The following is a 20,777-nucleotide window of genomic DNA, read 5'->3' on the forward strand; positions in this document are numbered from 1 at the left end:
AAAACTAGTAGTACAATGACTAAAACCAGTCGTAGCAATTAGTAAACAGGTCGTACAATGACTAAAACTAGTCGTAGCAATAAGTAAACTAGTCGTACATTGACTAAAACTAGTCGTAGCAATGAGTAAACTAGTTGTACAATGACTAAAACTAGTCGTAGCAATAAGTAAACTAGTCGTACAATGACTATAAGCAGTCGTAGCAATAAGTAAACTAGTCGTACAATGACTAAAACTAGTCGTAGCAATCAGTAAACAAGTCGTACAATGACTAAAACTAGTCGTAGCAATGAGTAAACTAGTCGTACAATGACTAAAACTAGTCGTAGCAATGAGTAAACCGGTCGTACAATGACTAAAACTAGTCGTAGTAATAAGTAAACTAGTCGTTCAATGACTAAAACTAGTTGTAGCAATAAGTAAACTAGTCGTACAATGACTAAAACTAGTCGTAGCAATAAGTAAACTAGTCGTACAATGACTAAAACTAGTCGTAGTAATAAGTAAACTAGTCGTACAATGACTAAAACTAGTCGTAGCAATAAGTAAACTAGTCGTACAATGACTAAAACTAGTTGTAGCAATAAGTAAACTAGTCGTACAATGACTAAAACTAGTTGTAGCAATAAGTAAACTAGTCGTAAAATGACTAAAACTAGTCGTAGCAATAAGTAAACTAGTTGCATGATGAGTAAACTAGTCGTAGCAATGAGTAAACTAGTCGTACAATGACTAAAACTACTCATAGCAATAAGTAAACTAGTCGTTCAATGACTAAAACTAGTCGTAGCAATAAGTAAACTAGTCATACAATGACTAAAACTAGTCGTAGCAATAAGTAAACTAGTCGTACAATGACTAAAACTAGTCGTAGCAATAAGTAAACTAGTCGTACAATGACTAAAACTAGTCGTAGCAATAAGTAAACTAGTCGTACAATGACTAAAACTAGTCGTAGCAATAAGTAAACTAGTCGTACAATGACTAAAACTAGTCGTAGCAATAAGTAAACTAGTCGTACAATGACTAAAACTAGTTGTAGCAATAAGTAAACTAGTCGTACAATGACTAAAACTAGTCGTAGCAATAAGTAAACTAGTTGTACAATGACTAAAACTAGTCGTAGCAATAAGTAAACTAGTCGTACAATGACTAAAACTAGTTGTAGCAATAAGTAAACTAGTCAAAAAATGACTAAAACTAGTCGAAGCAATAAGTAAACTAGTTGCATGATGAATAAACTAGTCGTAGCAATGAGTAAACTAGTCGTACAATGACTAAAACTAGTCGTAGCAATGAGTAAACTAGTCGTACAATGACTAAAACTAGTCGTAGCAATGAGAAAACTAGTAGTACAATGACTAAAACCAGTCGTAGCAATTAGTAAACAGGTCGTACAATGACTAAAACTAGTCGTAGCAATAAGTAAACCGGTCGTAGAATGACTAAAACTAGTCGTAGCAATAAGTAAACTAGTCGTACAATGACTAAAACTAGTCGTAGCAATGAGTAAACTAGTCGTACAATGACTAAAACTAGTCGTAGCAATGAGTAAACTAGTCGTACAATGACTAAAACTAGTCGTAGAAATGAGTAAACTAGTCGTACAATGACTAAAACTAGTCGTAGCAATGAGTAAACTGGTCGTACAATGACTAAAACTAGTCGTAGCAATGAGTTAACAGGTCGTACAATGACTAAAACTAGTCGTAGCAATGAGTAAACAGGTCGTACAATGACTAAAACCAGTCGTAGCAATGAGTAAACTAGTCGTACAATGACTAAAACTAGTAGCAATGAGTAAACTAGTCGTACAATGACTAAAACTAGTCGTAGCAATGAGTAAGCTAGTCGTACAATGACTAAAACTACTCATAGCAATGAGAAAACTAGTCGTACAATGACTAAAACTAGTCGTAGCAATAAGTAAACTAGTCGTACAATGACTAAAACTAGTCTTAGCAATAAGTAAACTAGTCGTACAATGACTAAAACTAGTCGTAGCAATGAGTAAACTAGTCGTACAATGACTAAAACTAGTCTTAGCAATAAGTAAACTAGTCGTAAAATGACTAAAACTAGTCGTAGCAATGTATAAACTAGTCGTAAAATGACTAAAACTAGTCGTAGCAATAAGTAAACTAGTCGTACAATGACTAAAACTACTCGTAGCAATAAGTAAACTAGTCGTACAATGACTAAAACTAGTCGTAGCAATAAGTAAACTAGTCGTACAATGACTAAAACTAGTCGTAGCAATAAGTAAACTAGTCGTACAATGACTAAAACTAGTCGTAGCAACAAGTAAACTAGTCGTACAATGACTAAAACTAGTCGTAGTAATAAGTAAACTAGTCGTTCAATGACTAAAACTAGTTGTAGCAATAAGTAAACTAGTCGTACAATGACTAAAACTAGTCGTAGCAATAAGTAAACTAGTCGTACAATGACTAAAACTAGTCGTAGTAATAAGTAAACTAGTCGTACAATGACTAAAACTAGTCGTAGCAATAAGTAAACTAGTCGTACAATGACTAAAACTAGTTGTAGCAATAAGTAAACTAGTCGTACAATGACTAAAACTAGTTGTAGCAATAAGTAAACTAGTCGTAAAATGACTAAAACTAGTCGTAGCAATAAGTGAACTAGTTGTATGATGAGTAAACTAGTCGTAGCAATGAGTAAACTAGTCGTACAATGACTAAAACTAGTCATAGCAATAAGTAAACTAGTCGTTCAATGACTAAAACTAGTTGTAGCAATAAGTAAACTAGTCGTACAATGACTAAAACTAGTCGTAGCAATAAGTAAACTAGTCATACAAAGACTAAAACTAGTCGTAGTAATAAGTAAACTAGTCGTACAATGACTAAAACTAGTCGTAGCAATAAGTAAACTAGTCGTACAATTACTAAAACTAGTCGTAGCAATAAGTAAACTAGTCGTACAATGACTAAAACTAGTCGTAGCAATAAGTAAACTAGTCGTACAATGACTAAAACTAGTCGTAGCAATAAGTAAACTAGTCGTACAATGACTAAAACTAGTTGTAGCAATAAGTAAACTAGTCGTTCAATGACTAAAACTAGTTGTAGCAATAAGTAAACTAGTCGTACAATGACTAAAACTAGTCGTAGCAATAAGTAAACTAGTCATACAATGACTAAAACTAGTCGTAGTAATAAGTAAACTAGTCGTACAATGACTAAAACTAGTCGTAGCAATAAGTAAACTAGTCGTACAATGACTAAAACTAGTCGTAGCAATAAGTAAACTAGTCGTACAATGACTAAAACTAGTCGTAGCAATAAGTAAACTAGTCGTACAATGACTAAAACTAGTCGTAGCAATAAGTAAACTAGTCGTACAATGACTAAAACTAGTTGTAGCAATAAGTAAACTAGTCGTACAATGACTAAAACTAGTCGCAGCAATAAGTAAACTAGTTGTACAATGACTAAAACTAGTCGTAGCAATAAGTAAACTAGTCGTACAATGACTAAAACTAGTTGTAGCAATAAGTAAACTAGTCAAAAAATGACTAAAACTAGTCGAAGCAATAAGTAAACTAGTTGCATGATGAATAAATTAGTCGTAGCAATGAGTAAACTAGTCGTACAATGACTAAAACTAGTCGTAGCAATAAGTAAACTAGTCGTTCAATGACTAAAACTAGTTGTAGCAATAAGTAAACTAGTCGTACAATGACTAAAACTAGTCGTAGCAATAAGTAAACTAGTCGTACAATGACTAAAACTAGTCGTAGTAATAAGTAAAATAGTCGTACAATGACTAAAACTAGTCCTAGCAATAAGTAAACTAGTCGTACAATGACTAAAACTAGTTGTAGCAATAAGTAAACTAGTCGTACCATGACTAAAACTAGTCGTAGCAATAAGTAAACTAGTCGTACAATGACAAACTAGTCGTAGCAACAAGTAAACTAGTTGCAATATGAGTAAACTAGTCATAGCAATGAGTAAACTAGTCGTACAATGACTAAAACTAGTCGTAGCAATAAGTAAACTAGTCGTACAATGACTAAAACTAGTCGTAGCAATGAGTAAACTAGTCGTACAATGACTAAAACTAGTCGTAGCAATGAGAAAACTAGTAGTACAATGACTAAAACCAGTCGTAGCAATTAGTAAACAGGTCGTACAATGACTAAAACTAGTCGTAGCAATAAGTAAACTAGTCGTACATTGACTAAAACTAGTCGTAGCAATGAGTAAACTAGTTGTACAATGACTAAAACTAGTCGTAGCAATAAGTAAACTAGTCGTACAATGACTATAAGCAGTCGTAGCAATAAGTAAACTAGTCGTACAATGACTAAAACTAGTCGTAGCAATCAGTAAACAAGTCGTACAATGACTAAAACTAGTCGTAGCAATGAGTAAACTAGTCGTACAATGACTAAAACTAGTCGTAGCAATGAGTAAACCGGTCGTAGAATGACTAAAACTAGTCGTAGCAATAAGTAAACTAGTCGTACAATGACTAAAACTAGTCGTAGCAATGAGTAAACTAGTCGTACAATGACTAAAACTAGTCGTAGCAATGAGTAAACTAGTCGTACAATGACTAAAACTAGTCGTAGAAATGAGTAAACTAGTCGTACAATGACTAAAACTAGTCGTAGCAATGAGTAAACTAGTCGTACAATGACTAAAACTAGTCGTAGCAATGAGTAAACTGGTCGTACAATGACTAAAACTAGTCGTAGCAATGAGTTAACAGGTCGTACAATGACTAAAACTAGTCGTAGCAATGAGTAAACAGGTCGTACAATGACTAAAACCAGTCGTAGCAATGAGTAAACTAGTCGTACAATGACTAAAACTAGTAGCAATGAGTAAACTAGTCGTACAATGACTAAAACTAGTCGTAGCAATGAGTAAGCTAGTCGTACAATGACTAAAACTACTCATAGCAATGAGAAAACTAGTCGTACAATGACTAAAACTAGTCGTAGCAATAAGTAAACTAGTCGTACAATGACTAAAACTAGTCGTAGTAATAAGTAAACTAGTCGTTCAATGACTAAAACTAGTCGTAGCAATGAGTAAACTAGTCGTACAATGACTAAAACTAGTCGTAGCAATAAGTAAACTAGTCGTACAATGACTAAAACTAGTCGTAGTAATAAGTAAACTAGTCGTACAATGACTAAAACTAGTCGTAGCAATAAGTAAACTAGTCGTACAATGACTAAAACTAGTTGTAGCAATAAGTAAACTAGTCGTACAATGACTAAAACTAGTTGTAGCAATAAGTAAACTAGTCGTAAAATGACTAAAACTAGTCGTAGCAATAAGTAAACTAGTCGTACAATGACTAAAACTAGTCGTAGCAATAAGTAAACTAGTCGTACAATGACTAAAACTAGTCGTAGCAATAAGTAAACTAGTCGTACAATGACTAAAACTAGTCGTAGCAATAAGTAAACTAGTCGTACAATGACTAAAACTAGTCGTAGCAATAAGTAAACTAGTCGTACAATGACTAAAACTAGTTGTAGCAATAAGTAAACTAGTCGTACAATGACTAAAACTAGTCGCAGCAATAAGTAAACTAGTTGTACAATGACTAAAACTAGTCGTAGCAATAAGTAAACTAGTCGTACAATGACTAAAACTAGTTGTAGCAATAAGTAAACTAGTCAAAAAATGACTAAAACTAGTCGAAGCAATAAGTAAACTAGTTGCATGATGAATAAATTAGTCGTAGCAATGAGTAAACTAGTCGTACAATGACTAAAACTAGTCGTAGCAATAAGTAAACTAGTCGTTCAATGACTAAAACTAGTTGTAGCAATAAGTAAACTAGTCGTACAATGACTAAAACTAGTCGTAGCAATAAGTAAACTAGTCGTACAATGACTAAAACTAGTCGTAGTAATAAGTAAAATAGTCGTACAATGACTAAAACTAGTCCTAGCAATAAGTAAACTAGTCGTACAATGACTAAAACTAGTTGTAGCAATAAGTAAACTAGTCGTACCATGACTAAAACTAGTCGTAGCAATAAGTAAACTAGTCGTACAATGACAAACTAGTCGTAGCAACAAGTAAACTAGTTGCAATATGAGTAAACTAGTCATAGCAATGAGTAAACTAGTCGTACAATGACTAAAACTAGTCGTAGCAATAAGTAAACTAGTCGTACAATGACTAAAACTAGTCGTAGCAATGAGTAAACTAGTCGTACAATGACTAAAACTAGTCGTAGCAATGAGAAAACTAGTAGTACAATGACTAAAACCAGTCGTAGCAATTAGTAAACAGGTCGTACAATGACTAAAACTAGTCGTAGCAATAAGTAAACTAGTCGTACATTGACTAAAACTAGTCGTAGCAATGAGTAAACTAGTTGTACAATGACTAAAACTAGTCGTAGCAATAAGTAAACTAGTCGTACAATGACTATAAGCAGTCGTAGCAATAAGTAAACTAGTCGTACAATGACTAAAACTAGTCGTAGCAATCAGTAAACAAGTCGTACAATGACTAAAACTAGTCGTAGCAATGAGTAAACTAGTCGTACAATGACTAAAACTAGTCGTAGCAATGAGTAAACCGGTCGTAGAATGACTAAAACTAGTCGTAGCAATAAGTAAACTAGTCGTACAATGACTAAAACTAGTCGTAGCAATGAGTAAACTAGTCGTACAATGACTAAAACTAGTCGTAGCAATGAGTAAACTAGTCGTACAATGACTAAAACTAGTCGTAGAAATGAGTAAACTAGTCGTACAATGACTAAAACTAGTCGTAGCAATGAGTAAACTAGTCGTACAATGACTAAAACTAGTCGTAGCAATGAGTAAACTGGTCGTACAATGACTAAAACTAGTCGTAGCAATGAGTTAACAGGTCGTACAATGACTAAAACTAGTCGTAGCAATGAGTAAACAGGTCGTACAATGACTAAAACCAGTCGTAGCAATGAGTAAACTAGTCGTACAATGACTAAAACTAGTAGCAATGAGTAAACTAGTCGTACAATGACTAAAACTAGTCGTAGCAATGAGTAAGCTAGTCGTACAATGACTAAAACTACTCATAGCAATGAGAAAACTAGTCGTACAATGACTAAAACTAGTCGTAGCAATAAGTAAACTAGTCGTACAATGACTAAAACTAGTCGTAGTAATAAGTAAACTAGTCGTTCAATGACTAAAACTAGTCGTAGCAATGAGTAAACTAGTCGTACAATGACTAAAACTAGTCGTAGCAATAAGTAAACTAGTCGTACAATGACTAAAACTAGTCGTAGTAATAAGTAAACTAGTCGTACAATGACTAAAACTAGTCGTAGCAATAAGTAAACTAGTCGTACAATGACTAAAACTAGTTGTAGCAATAAGTAAACTAGTCGTACAATGACTAAAACTAGTTGTAGCAATAAGTAAACTAGTCGTAAAATGACTAAAACTAGTCGTAGCAATAAGTAAACTAGTCGTACAATGACTAAAACTAGTCGTAGCAATAAGTAAACTAGTCGTACAATGACTAAAACTAGTCGTAGCAATAAGTAAACTAGTCGTACAATGACTAAAACTAGTCGTAGCAATAAGTAAACTAGTCGTACAATGACTAAAACTAGTCGTAGCAATAAGTAAACTAGTCGTACAATGACTAAAACTAGTTGTAGCAATAAGTAAACTAGTCGTACAATGACTAAAACTAGTCGTAGCAATAAGTAAACTAGTTGTACAATGACTAAAACTAGTCGTAGCAATAAGTAAACTAGTCGTACAATGACTAAAACTAGTTGTAGCAATAAGTAAACTAGTCAAAAAATGACTAAAACTAGTCGAAGCAATAAGTAAACTAGTTGCATGATGAATAAACTAGTCGCAGCAATGAGTAAACTAGTCGTACAATGACTAAAACTAGTCGTAGCAATAAGTAAACTAGTCGTTCAATGACTAAAACTAGTTGTAGCAATAAGTAAACTAGTCGTACAATGACTAAAACTAGTCGTAGCAATAAGTAAACTAGTCGTACAATGACTAAAACTAGTCGTAGTAATAAGTAAAATAGTCGTACAATGACTAAAACTAGTCCTAGCAATAAGTAAACTAGTCGTACAATGACTAAAACTAGTTGTAGCAATAAGTAAACTAGTCGTACCATGACTAAAACTAGTCGTAGCAATAAGTAAACTAGTCGTACAATGACTAAAACTAGTCGTAGCAACAAGTAAACTAGTTGCAATATGAGTAAACTAGTCATAGCAATGAGTAAACTAGTCGTACAATGACTAAAACTAGTCGTAGCAATAAGTAAACTAGTCGTACAATGACTAAAACTAGTCGTAGCAATGAGTAAACTAGTCGTACAATGACTAAAACTAGTCGTAGCAATGAGAAAACTAGTAGTACAATGACTAAAACCAGTCGTAGCAATTAGTAAACAGGTCGTACAATGACTAAAACTAGTCGTAGCAATAAGTAAACCGGTCGTAGAATGACTAAAACTAGTCGTAGCAATAAGTAAACTAGTCGTACAATGACTAAAACTAGTCGTAGCAATGAGTAAACTAGTCGTACAATGACTAAAACTAGTCGTAGCAATGAGTAAACTAGTCGTACAATGACTAAAACTAGTCGTAGAAATGAGTAAACTAGTCGTACAATGACTAAAACTAGTCGTAGCAATGAGTAAACTGGTCGTACAATGACTAAAACTAGTCGTAGCAATGAGTTAACAGGTCGTACAATGACTAAAACTAGTCGTAGCAATGAGTAAACAGGTCGTACAATGACTAAAACCAGTCGTAGCAATGAGTAAACTAGTCGTACAATGACTAAAACTAGTAGCAATGAGTAAACTAGTCGTACAATGACTAAAACTAGTCGTAGCAATGAGTAAGCTAGTCGTACAATGACTAAAACTACTCATAGCAATGAGAAAACTAGTCGTACAATGACTAAAACTAGTCGTAGCAATAAGTAAACTAGTCGTACAATGACTAAAACTAGTCTTAGCAATAAGTAAACTAGTCGTACAATGACTAAAACTAGTCGTAGCAATGAGTAAACTAGTCGTACAATGACTAAAACTAGTCTTAGCAATAAGTAAACTAGTCGTAAAATGACTAAAACTAGTCGTAGCAATGTATAAACTAGTCGTAAAATGACTAAAACTAGTCGTAGCAATAAGTAAACTAGTCGTACAATGACTAAAACTAGTCGTAGCAATAAGTAAACTAGTCGTACAATGACTAAAACTAGTCGTAGCAATAAGTAAACTAGTCGTACAATGACTAAAACTAGTCGTAGCAATAAGTAAACTAGTCGTACAATGACTAAAACTAGTCGTAGCAATAAGTAAACTAGTCGTACAATGACTAAAACTAGTCGTAGTAATAAGTAAACTAGTCGTTCAATGACTAAAACTAGTTGTAGCAATAAGTAAACTAGTCGTACAATGACTAAAACTAGTCGTAGCAATAAGTAAACTAGTCGTACAATGACTAAAACTAGTCGTAGTAATAAGTAAACTAGTCGTACAATGACTAAAACTAGTCGTAGCAATAAGTAAACTAGTCGTACAATGACTAAAACTAGTTGTAGCAATAAGTAAACTAGTCGTACAATGACTAAAACTAGTTGTAGCAATAAGTAAACTAGTCGTAAAATGACTAAAACTAGTCGTAGCAATAAGTAAACTAGTTGCATGATGAGTAAACTAGTCGTAGCAATGAGTAAACTAGTCGTACAATGACTAAAACTAGTCATAGCAATAAGTAAACTAGTCGTTCAATGACTAAAACTAGTTGTAGCAATAAGTAAACTAGTCGTACAATGACTAAAACTAGTCGTAGCAATAAGTAAACTAGTCATACAATGACTAAAACTAGTCGTAGTAATAAGTAAACTAGTCGTACAATGACTAAAACTAGTCGTAGCAATAAGTAAACTAGTCGTACAATGACTAAAACTAGTCGTAGCAATAAGTAAACTAGTCGTACAATGACTAAAACTAGTCGTAGCAATAAGTAAACTAGTCGTACAATGACTAAAACTAGTCGTAGCAATAAGTAAACTAGTCGTACAATGACTAAAACTAGTTGTAGCAATAAGTAAACTAGTCGTACAATGACTAAAACTAGTCGTAGCAATAAGTAAACTAGTTGTACAATGACTAAAACTAGTCGTAGCAATAAGTAAACTAGTCGTACAATGACTAAAACTAGTTGTAGCAATAAGTAAACTAGTCAAAAAATGACTAAAACTAGTCGAAGCAATAAGTAAACTAGTTGCATGATGAATAAATTAGTCGTAGCAATGAGTAAACTAGTCGTACAATGACTAAAACTAGTCGTAGCAATAAGTAAACTAGTCGTTCAATGACTAAAACTAGTTGTAGCAATAAGTAAACTAGTCGTACAATGACTAAAACTAGTCGTAGCAATAAGTAAACTAGTCGTACAATGACTAAAACTAGTCGTAGTAATAAGTAAAATAGTCGTACAATGACTAAAACTAGTCCTAGCAATAAGTAAACTAGTCGTACAATGACTAAAACTAGTTGTAGCAATAAGTAAACTAGTCGTACCATGACTAAAACTAGTCGTAGCAATAAGTAAACTAGTCGTACAATGACTAAAACTAGTCGTAGCAACAAGTAAACTAGTTGCAATATGAGTAAACTAGTCATAGCAATGAGTAAACTAGTCGTACAATGACTAAAACTAGTCGTAGCAATAAGTAAACTAGTCGTACAATGACTAAAACTAGTCGTAGCAATGAGTAAACTAGTCGTACAATGACTAAAACTAGTCGTAGCAATGAGAAAACTAGTAGTACAATGACTAAAACCAGTCGTAGCAATTAGTAAACAGGTCGTACAATGACTAAAACTAGTCGTAGCAATAAGTAAACTAGTCGTACATGACTAAAACTAGTCGTAGCAATGAGTAAACTAGTCGTACAATGACTAAAACTAGTCGTAGCAATAAGTAAACTAGTCGTACAATGACTATAAGCAGTCGTAGCAATAAGTAAACTAGTCGTACAATGACTAAAACTAGTCGTAGCAATCAGTAAACAAGTCGTACAATGACTAAAACTAGTCGTAGCAATGAGTAAACTAGTCGTACAATGACTAAAACTAGTCGTAGCAATGAGTAAACCGGTCGTAGAATGACTAAAACTAGTCGTAGCAATAAGTAAACTAGTCGTACAATGACTAAAACTAGTCGTAGCAATGAGTAAACTAGTCGTACAATGACTAAAACTAGTCGTAGCAATGAGTAAACTAGTCGTACAATGACTAAAACTAGTCGTAGAAATGAGTAAACTAGTCGTACAATGACTAAAACTAGTCGTAGCAATGAGTAAACTAGTCGTACAATGACTAAAACTAGTCGTAGCAATGAGTAAACTGGTCGTACAATGACTAAAACTAGTCGTAGCAATGAGTTAACAGGTCGTACAATGACTAAAACTAGTCGTAGCAATGAGTAAACAGGTCGTACAATGACTAAAACCAGTCGTAGCAATGAGTAAGCTAGTCGTACAATGACTAAAACTACTCATAGCAATGAGAAAACTAGTCGTACAATGACTAAAACTAGTAGCAATGAGTAAACTAGTCGTACAATGACTAAAACTAGTCGTAGCAATGAGTAAGCTAGTCGTACAATGACTAAAACTACTCATAGCAATGAGAAAACTAGTCGTACAATGACTAAAACTAGTCGTAGCAATAAGTAAACTAGTCGTACAATGACTAAAACTAGTCGTAGTAATAAGTAAACTAGTCGTTCAATGACTAAAACTAGTTGTAGCAATAAGTAAACTAGTCGTACAATGACTAAAACTAGTCGTAGCAATAAGTAAACTAGTCGTACAATGACTAAAACTAGTCGTAGTAATAAGTAAACTAGTCGTACAATGACTAAAACTAGTCGTAGCAATAAGTAAACTAGTCGTACAATGACTAAAACTAGTTGTAGCAATAAGTAAACTAGTCGTACAATGACTAAAACTAGTTGTAGCAATAAGTAAACTAGTCGTAAAATGACTAAAACTAGTCGTAGCAATAAGTAAACTAGTTGCATGATGAGTAAACTAGTCGTAGCAATGAGTAAACTAGTCGTACAATGACTAAAACTAGTCATAGCAATAAGTAAACTAGTCGTTCAATGACTAAAACTAGTTGTAGCAATAAGTAAACTAGTCGTACAATGACTAAAACTAGTCGTAGCAATAAGTAAACTAGTCATACAATGACTAAAACTAGTCGTAGTAATAAGTAAACTAGTCGTACAATGACTAAAACTAGTCGTAGCAATAAGTAAACTAGTCGTACAATGACTAAAACTAGTCGTAGCAATAAGTAAACTAGTCGTACAATGACTAAAACTAGTCGTAGCAATAAGTAAAGTAGTCGTACAATGACTAAAACTAGTCGTAGCAATAAGTAAACTAGTCGTACAATGACTAAAACTAGTTGTAGCAATAAGTAAACTAGTCGTACAATGACTAAAACTAGTCGTAGCAATAAGTAAACTAGTCGTACAATGACTAAAACTAGTTGTAGCAATAAGTAAACTAGTCAAAAAATGACTAAAACTAGTCGAAGCAATAAGTAAACTAGTTGCATGATGAATAAACTAGTCGTAGCAATAAGTAAACTAGTCGTACAATGACTAAAACTAGTCGTAGTAATAAGTAAACTAGTCGTTCAATGACTAAAACTAGTTGTAGCAATAAGTAAACTAGTCGTACAATGACTAAAACTAGTCGTAGCAATAAGTAAACTAGTCGTACAATGACTAAAACTAGTCGTAGTAATAAGTAAACTAGTCGTACAATGACTAAAACTAGTCGTAGCAATAAGTAAACTAGTCGTACAATGACTAAAACTAGTTGTAGCAATAAGTAAACTAGTCGTACAATGACTAAAACTAGTTGTAGCAATAAGTAAACTAGTCGTAAAATGACTAAAACTAGTCGTAGCAATAAGTAAACTAGTTGCATGATGAGTAAACTAGTCGTAGCAATGAGTAAACTAGTCGTACAATGACTAAAACTAGTCATAGCAATAAGTAAACTAGTCGTTCAATGACTAAAACTAGTTGTAGCAATAAGTAAACTATTCGTACAATGACTAAAACTAGTCGTAGCAATAAGTAAACTAGTCATACAATGACTAAAACTAGTCGTAGTAATAAGTAAACTAGTCGTACAATGACTAAAACTAGTCGTAGCAATAAGTAAACTAGTCGTACAATGACTAAAACTAGTCGTAGCAATAAGTAAACTAGTCGTACAATGACTAAAACTAGTCGTAGCAATAAGTAAAGTAGTCGTACAATGACTAAAACTAGTCGTAGCAATAAGTAAACTAGTCGTACAATGACTAAAACTAGTTGTAGCAATAAGTAAACTAGTCGTACAATGACTAAAACTAGTCGTAGCAATAAGTAAACTAGTCGTACAATGACTAAAACTAGTTGTAGCAATAAGTAAACTAGTCAAAAAATGACTAAAACTAGTCGAAGCAATAAGTAAACTAGTTGCATGATGAATAAACTAGTCGTAGCAATGAGTAAACTAGTCGTACAATGACTAAAACTAGTCGTAGCAATAAGTAAACTAGTCGTTCAATGACTAAAACTAGTTGTAGCAATAAGTAAACTAGTCGTACAATGACTAAAACTAGTCGTAGCAATAAGTAAACTAGTCGTACAATGACTAAAACTAGTCGTAGTAATAAGTAAAATAGTCGTACAATGACTAAAACTAGTCCTAGCAATAAGTAAACTAGTCGTACAATGACTAAAACTAGTTGTAGCAATAAGTAAACTAGTCGTACCATGACTAAAACTAGTCGTAGCAATAAGTAAACTAGTCGTACAATGACTAAAACTAGTCGTAGCAACAAGTAAACTAGTTGCAATATGAGTAAACTAGTCATAGCAATGAGTAAACTAGTCGTACAATGACTAAAACTAGTCGTAGCAATAAGTAAACTAGTCGTACAATGACTAAAACTAGTCGTAGCAATGAGTAAACTAGTCGTACAATGACTAAAACTAGTCGTAGCAATGAGAAAACTAGTAGTACAATGACTAAAACCAGTCGTAGCAATTAGTAAACAGGTCGTACAATGACTAAAACTAGTCGTAGCAATAAGTAAACTAGTCGTACATTGACTAAAACTAGTCGTAGCAATGAGTAAACTAGTCGTACAATGACTAAAACTAGTCGTAGCAATAAGTAAACTAGTCGTACAATGACTATAAGCAGTCGTAGCAATAAGTAAACTAGTCGTACAATGACTAAAACTAGTCGTAGCAATCAGTAAACAAGTCGTACAATGACTAAAACTAGTCGTAGCAATGAGTAAACTAGTCGTACAATGACTAAAACTAGTCGTAGCAATGAGTAAACCGGTCGTAGAATGACTAAAACTAGTCGTAGCAATAAGTAAACTAGTCGTACAATGACTAAAACTAGTCGTAGCAATGAGTAAACTAGTCGTACAATGACTAAAACTAGTCGTAGCAATGTGTAAACTAGTCGTACAATGACTAAAACTAGTCGTAGAAATGAGTAAACTAGTCGTACAATGACTAAAACTAGTCGTAGCAATGAGTAAACTAGTCGTACAATGACTAAAACTAGTCGTAGCAATGAGTAAACTGGTCGTACAATGACTAAAACTAGTCGTAGCAATGAGTTAACAGGTCGTACAATGACTAAAACTAGTCGTAGCAATGAGTAAACAGGTCGTACAATGACTAAAACCAGTCGTAGCAATGAGTAAACTAGTCGTACAATGACTAAAACTAGTAGCAATGAGTAAACTAGTCGTACAATGACTAAAACTAGTCGTAGCAATGAGTAAGCTAGTCGTACAATGACTAAAACTACTCATAGCAATGAGAAAACTAGTCGTACAATGACTAAAACTAGTCGTAGCAATAAGTAAACTAGTCGTACAATGACTAAAACTAGTCGTAGCAATAAGTAAACTAGTCGTACAATGACTAAAACTAGTCGTAGCAATGAGTAAACTAGTCGTACAATGACTAAAACTAGTCTTAGCAATAAGTAAACTAGTCGTAAAATGACTAAAACTAGTCGTAGCAATGAATAAACTAGTCGTAAAATGACTAAAACTAGTCGTAGCAATAAGTAAACTAGTCGTACAATGACTAAAACTAGTCGTAGCAATAAGTAAACTAGTCGTACAATGACTAAAACTAGTCGTAGCAATAAGTAAACTAGTCGTACAATGACTAAAACTAGTCGTAGCAATAAGTAAACTAGTCGTACAATGACTAAAACTAGTTAGAGCAATAAGTAAACTAGTCGTACAATGACTAAAACTAGTTGTAGCAATAAGTAAACTAGTCGTACAATGACTAAAACTAGTCGTAGCAATAAGTAAACTAGTCGTACAATGACTAAAACTAGTCGTAGCAATAAGTAAACTAGTCGTACAATGACTAAAACTAGTTGTAGCAATGAGTAAACTAGTCGTAAAATGACTAAAACTAGTCGTAGCAATAAGTAAACTAGTTGCATGATGAGTAAACTAGTCGTAGCATTGAGTAAACTAGTCGTACAATGACTAAAACTAGTCATAGCAATAAGTAAACTAGTCGTTCAATGACTAAAACTAGTTGTAGCAATAAGTAAACTAGTCGTACAATGACTAAAACTAGTCGTAGCAATAAGTAAACTAGTCATACAATGACTAAAACTAGTCGTAGTAATGAGTAAACTAGTCGTACAATGACTAAAACTAGTCGTAGCAATAAGTAAACTAGTCGTACAATGACTAAAACTAGTCGTAGCAATAAGTAAACTAGTCGTACAATGACTAAAACTAGTCGTAGCAATAAGTAAACTAGTCGTACAATGACTAAAACTAGTTGTAGCAATAAGTAAACTAGTCGTACAATGACTAAAACTAGTCGTAGCAATAAGTAAACTAGTCGTACAATGACTAAAACTAGTCGTAGCAATAAGTAAACTAGTCGTACAATGACTAAAACTAGTCGTAGCAATAAGTAAACTAGTTGCATGATAAGTAAACTAGTCGTAGCAATGAGAAAACTAGTCGCACAATGACTAAAACTAGTCGTAGCAATGAGTAAACTAGTCGTACAATGACTAAAACTAGTCGTAGCAATGAGTAAACTAGTCGTACAATGACTAAAACTAGTCGTAGCAATGAGTAAACTAGTCGTACAATGACTAAAACTAGTCGTAGTAATAAGTAAAATAGTCGTACAATGACTAAAACTAGTCCTAGCAATAAGTAAACTAGTCGTACAATGACTAAAACTAGTCGTAGCAACAAGTAAACTAGTTGCAATATGAGTAAACTAGTCATAGCAATGAGTAAACTAGTCGTACAATAACTAAAACTAGTCGTAGCAATGAGTAAACTAGTCGTACAAAGACTAAAACTAGTCGTAGCAATGAGAAAACTAGTCGGACAATGACTAAAACTAGTCGTAGCAATGAGTAAACTAGTCGTACAATGACTAAAACTAGTCGTAGCAATAAGTAAACTAGTCGTACAATGACTAAAACTAGTCGTAGCAATAAGTAAACTAGTCATACAATGACTAAAACTAGTCGTAGTAATAAGTAAACTAGTCGTACAATGACTAAAACTAGTCGTAGCAATAAGTAAACTAGTCGTACAATGACTAAAACTAGTCGTAGCAATAAGTAAACTAGTCGTACAATGACTAAAACTAGTCGTAGCAATAAGTAAACTAGTCGTACAATGACTAAAACTAGTCGTAGCAATAAGTAAACTAGTCGTACAATGACTAAAACTAGTCGTAGCAATAAGTAAACTAGTCGTACAATGACTAAAACTAGTCGTAGCAATAAGTAAACTAGTCGTACAATGACTAAAACTAGTCGTAGCAATAAGTAAACTAGTCGTACAATGACTAAAACTAGTCGTAGCAATAAGTAAACTAGTCGTACAATGACTAAAACTAGTCGTAGCAATAAGTAAACTAGTTGCATGATAAGTAAACTAGTCGTAGCAATGAGTAAACTAGTCGTACAATGACTAAAACTAGTCGTAGCAATAAGTAAACTAGTCGTTCAATGACTAAAACTAGTTGTAGCAATAAGTAAACTAGTCGTACAATGACTAAAACTAGTCGTAGCAATAAGTAAACTAGTCGTACAATGACTAAAACTAGTCGTAGTAATAAGTAATAGTCGTACAATGACTAAAACTAGTCCTAGCAATAAGTAAACTAGTCGTACAATGACTAAAACTAGTCGTAGCAACAAGTAAACTAGTTGCAATATGAGTAAACTAGTCATAGCAATGAGTAAACTAGTCGTACAATAACTAAAACTAGTCGTAGCAATGAGTAAACTAGTCGTACAAAGACTAAAACTAGTCGTAGCAATGAGAAAACTAGTCGGACAATGACTAAAACTAGTCGTAGCAATGAGTAAACTAGTCGTACAATGACTAAAACTAGTCGTAGCAATAAGTAAACTAGTCGTACAATGACTAAAACTAGTTAGAGCAATAAGTAAACTAGTCGTACAATGACTAAAACTAGTTGTAGCAATAAGTAAACTAGTCGTACAATGACTAAAACTAGTCGTAGCAATAAGTAAACTAGTCGTACAATGACTAAAACTAGTTGTAGCAATAAGTAAACTAGTCGTACAATGACTAAAACTAGTCGTAGCAATAAGTAAACTAGTCGTACAATGACTAAAACTAGTTGTAGCAATAAGTAAACTAGTCGTAAAATGACTAAAACTAGTCCTAGCAATAAGTAAACTAGTCGTACAATGACTAAAACTAGTCGTAGCAACAAGTAAACTAGTTGCAATATGAGTAAACTAGTCATAGCAATGAGTAAACTAGTCGTACAATAACTAAAACTAGTCGTAGCAATGAGTAAACTAGTCGTACAATGACTAAAACTAGTCGTAGCAATGAGTAAACTAGTGGTACAATGACTAAAACTAGTCGTAGCAATAAGTAAACTAGTCGTACAATGACTAAAACTAGTCGTAGCAATAAGTAAACTAGTCGTACAATGACTATAACTAGTCGTAGCAATGAGTAAACTAGTCATACAATGACTAAAACTAGTCGTAGCAATGAGTAAACTAGTCTTTCAATGACTAAAACTAGTCATAGCAATGAGTAAACTAGTCGTACAATAACTAAAACTAGTCGTAGCAATGAGTAAACTAGTCGTACAAAGACTAAAACTAGTCGTAGCAATGAGAAAACTAGTCGCACAATGACTAAAACTAGTCGTAGCAATGAGTAAACTAGTCGTACAATGACTAAAACTAGTCGTAGCAATGAGTAAACTAGTAGTACAATGACTAAAACTAGTCGTAGCAATGAGTAAACTAGTCGTACAATGACTAAAACTAGTCGTAGCAATGAGTAAACTAGTGGTACAATGACTAAAACTAGTCGTAGCAATAAGTAAACTAGTCGTACAATGACTAAAACTAGTCGTAGCAATAAGTAAACTAGTCGTACAATGACTATAACTAGTCGTAGCAATGAGTAAACTAGTCATACAATGACTAAAACTAGTCGTAGCAATGAGTAAACTAGTCGTACAATGACTAAAACTAGTCTTAGCAATAAGTAAACTAGTCGTACAATGACTAAAACCAGTCGTAGTAATAAGTAAACTAGTCGTACAATGACTAAAACTAGTCGTAGCAATAAGTAAACTAGTCGTACAATGACTAAAACTAGTCGTAGCAATAAGTAAACTAGTCGTACAATGACTAAAACTAGTCGTAGCAATAAGTAAACTAGTTGCATGATAAGTAAACTAGTCGTAGCAATGAGTAAACTAGTCGTACAATGACTAAAACTAGTCGTAGCAATAAGTAAACTAGTCGTTCAATGACTAAAACTAGTTGTAGCAATAAGTAAACTAGTCGTACAATGACTAAAACTAGTCGTAGCAATAAGTAAACTAGTCGTACAATGACTAAAACTAGTCGTAGTAATAAGTAAAATAGTCGTACAATGACTAAAACTAGTCCTAGCAATAAGTAAACTAGTCGTACAATGACTAAAACTAGTCGTAGCAACAAGTAAACTAGTTGCAATATGAGTAAACTAGTCATAGCAATGAGTAAACTAGTCGTACAATAACTAAAACTAGTCGTAGCAATGAGTAAACTAGTCGTACAAAGACTAAAACTAGTCGTAGCAATGAGAAAACTAGTCGCACAATGACTAAAACTAGTCGTAGCAATGAGTAAACTAGTCGTACAATGACTAAAACTAGTCGTAGCAATGAGTAAACTAGTGGTACAATGACTAAAACTAGTCGTAGCAATAAGTAAACTAGTCGTACAATGACTAAAACTAGTCGTAGCAATAAGTAAACTAGTCGTACAATGACTATAACTAGTCGTAGCAATGAGTAAACTAGTCATACAATGACTAAAACTAGTCGTAGCAATGAGTAAACTAGTCGTACAATGACTAAAACTAGTCTTAGCAATAAGTAAACTAGTCGTACAATGACTAAAACCAGTCGTAGTAATAAGTAAACTAGTCGTACAATGACTAAAACTAGTCGTAGCAATAAGTAAACTAGTCGTACAATGACTAAAACTAGTCGTAGCAATAAGTAAACTAGTCGTACAATGACTAAAACTAGTCGTAGCAATAAGTAAACTAGTCGTACAATGACTAAAACTAGTTGTAGCAATAAGTAAACTAGTCGTACAATGACTAAAACTAGTCGTAGCAATAAGTAAACTAGTCGTACATTGACTAAAACTAGTCGTAGCAATGAGTAAACTAGTCGTACAATGACTAAAACTAGTCGTAGCAATAAGTAAACTAGTCGTACAATGACTATAAGCAGTCGTAGCAATAAGTAAACTAGTCGTACAATGACTAAAACTAGTCGTAGCAATCAGTAAACAAGTCGTACAATGACTAAAACTAGTCGTAGCAATGAGTAAACTAGTCGTACAATGACTAAAACTAGTCGTAGCAATGAGTAAACCGGTCGTAGAATGACTAAAACTAGTCGTAGCAATAAGTAAACTAGTCGTACAATGACTAAAACTAGTCGTAGCAATGAGTAAACTAGTCGTACAATGACTAAAACTAGTCGTAGCAATGTGTAAACTAGTCGTACAATGACTAAAACTAGTCGTAGAAATGAGTAAACTAGTCGTACAATGACTAAAACTAGTCGTAGCAATGAGTAAACTAGTCGTACAATGACTAAAACTAGTCGTAGCAATGAGTAAACTGGTCGTACAATGACTAAAACTAGTCGTAGCAATGAGTTAACAGGTCGTACAATGACTAAAACTAGTCGTAGCAATGAGTAAACAGGTCGTACAATGACTAAAACCAGTCGTAGCAATGAGTAAACTAGTCGTACAATGACTAAAACTAGTAGCAATGAGTAAACTAGTCGTACAATGACTAAAACTAGTCGTAGCAATGAGTAAGCTAGTCGTACAATGACTAAAACTACTCATAGCAATGAGAAAACTAGTCGTACAATGACTAAAACTAGTCGTAGCAATAAGTAAACTAGTCGTACAATGACTAAAACTAGTCTTAGCAATAAGTAAACTAGTCGTACAATGACTAAAACTAGTCGTAGCAATGAGTAAACTAGTCGTACAATGACTAAAACTAGTCTTAGCAATAAGTAAACTAGTCGTAAAATGACTAAAACTAGTCGTAGCAATGAATAAACTAGTCGTAAAATGACTAAAACTAGTCGTAGCAATA

The sequence above is a fragment of the Telmatherina bonti genome (assembly GCF_933228915.1).
Source record: "Telmatherina bonti genome assembly, chromosome: 8".
NCBI classification, from domain to species: Eukaryota; Metazoa; Chordata; class Actinopteri; order Atheriniformes; family Telmatherinidae; genus Telmatherina; species Telmatherina bonti.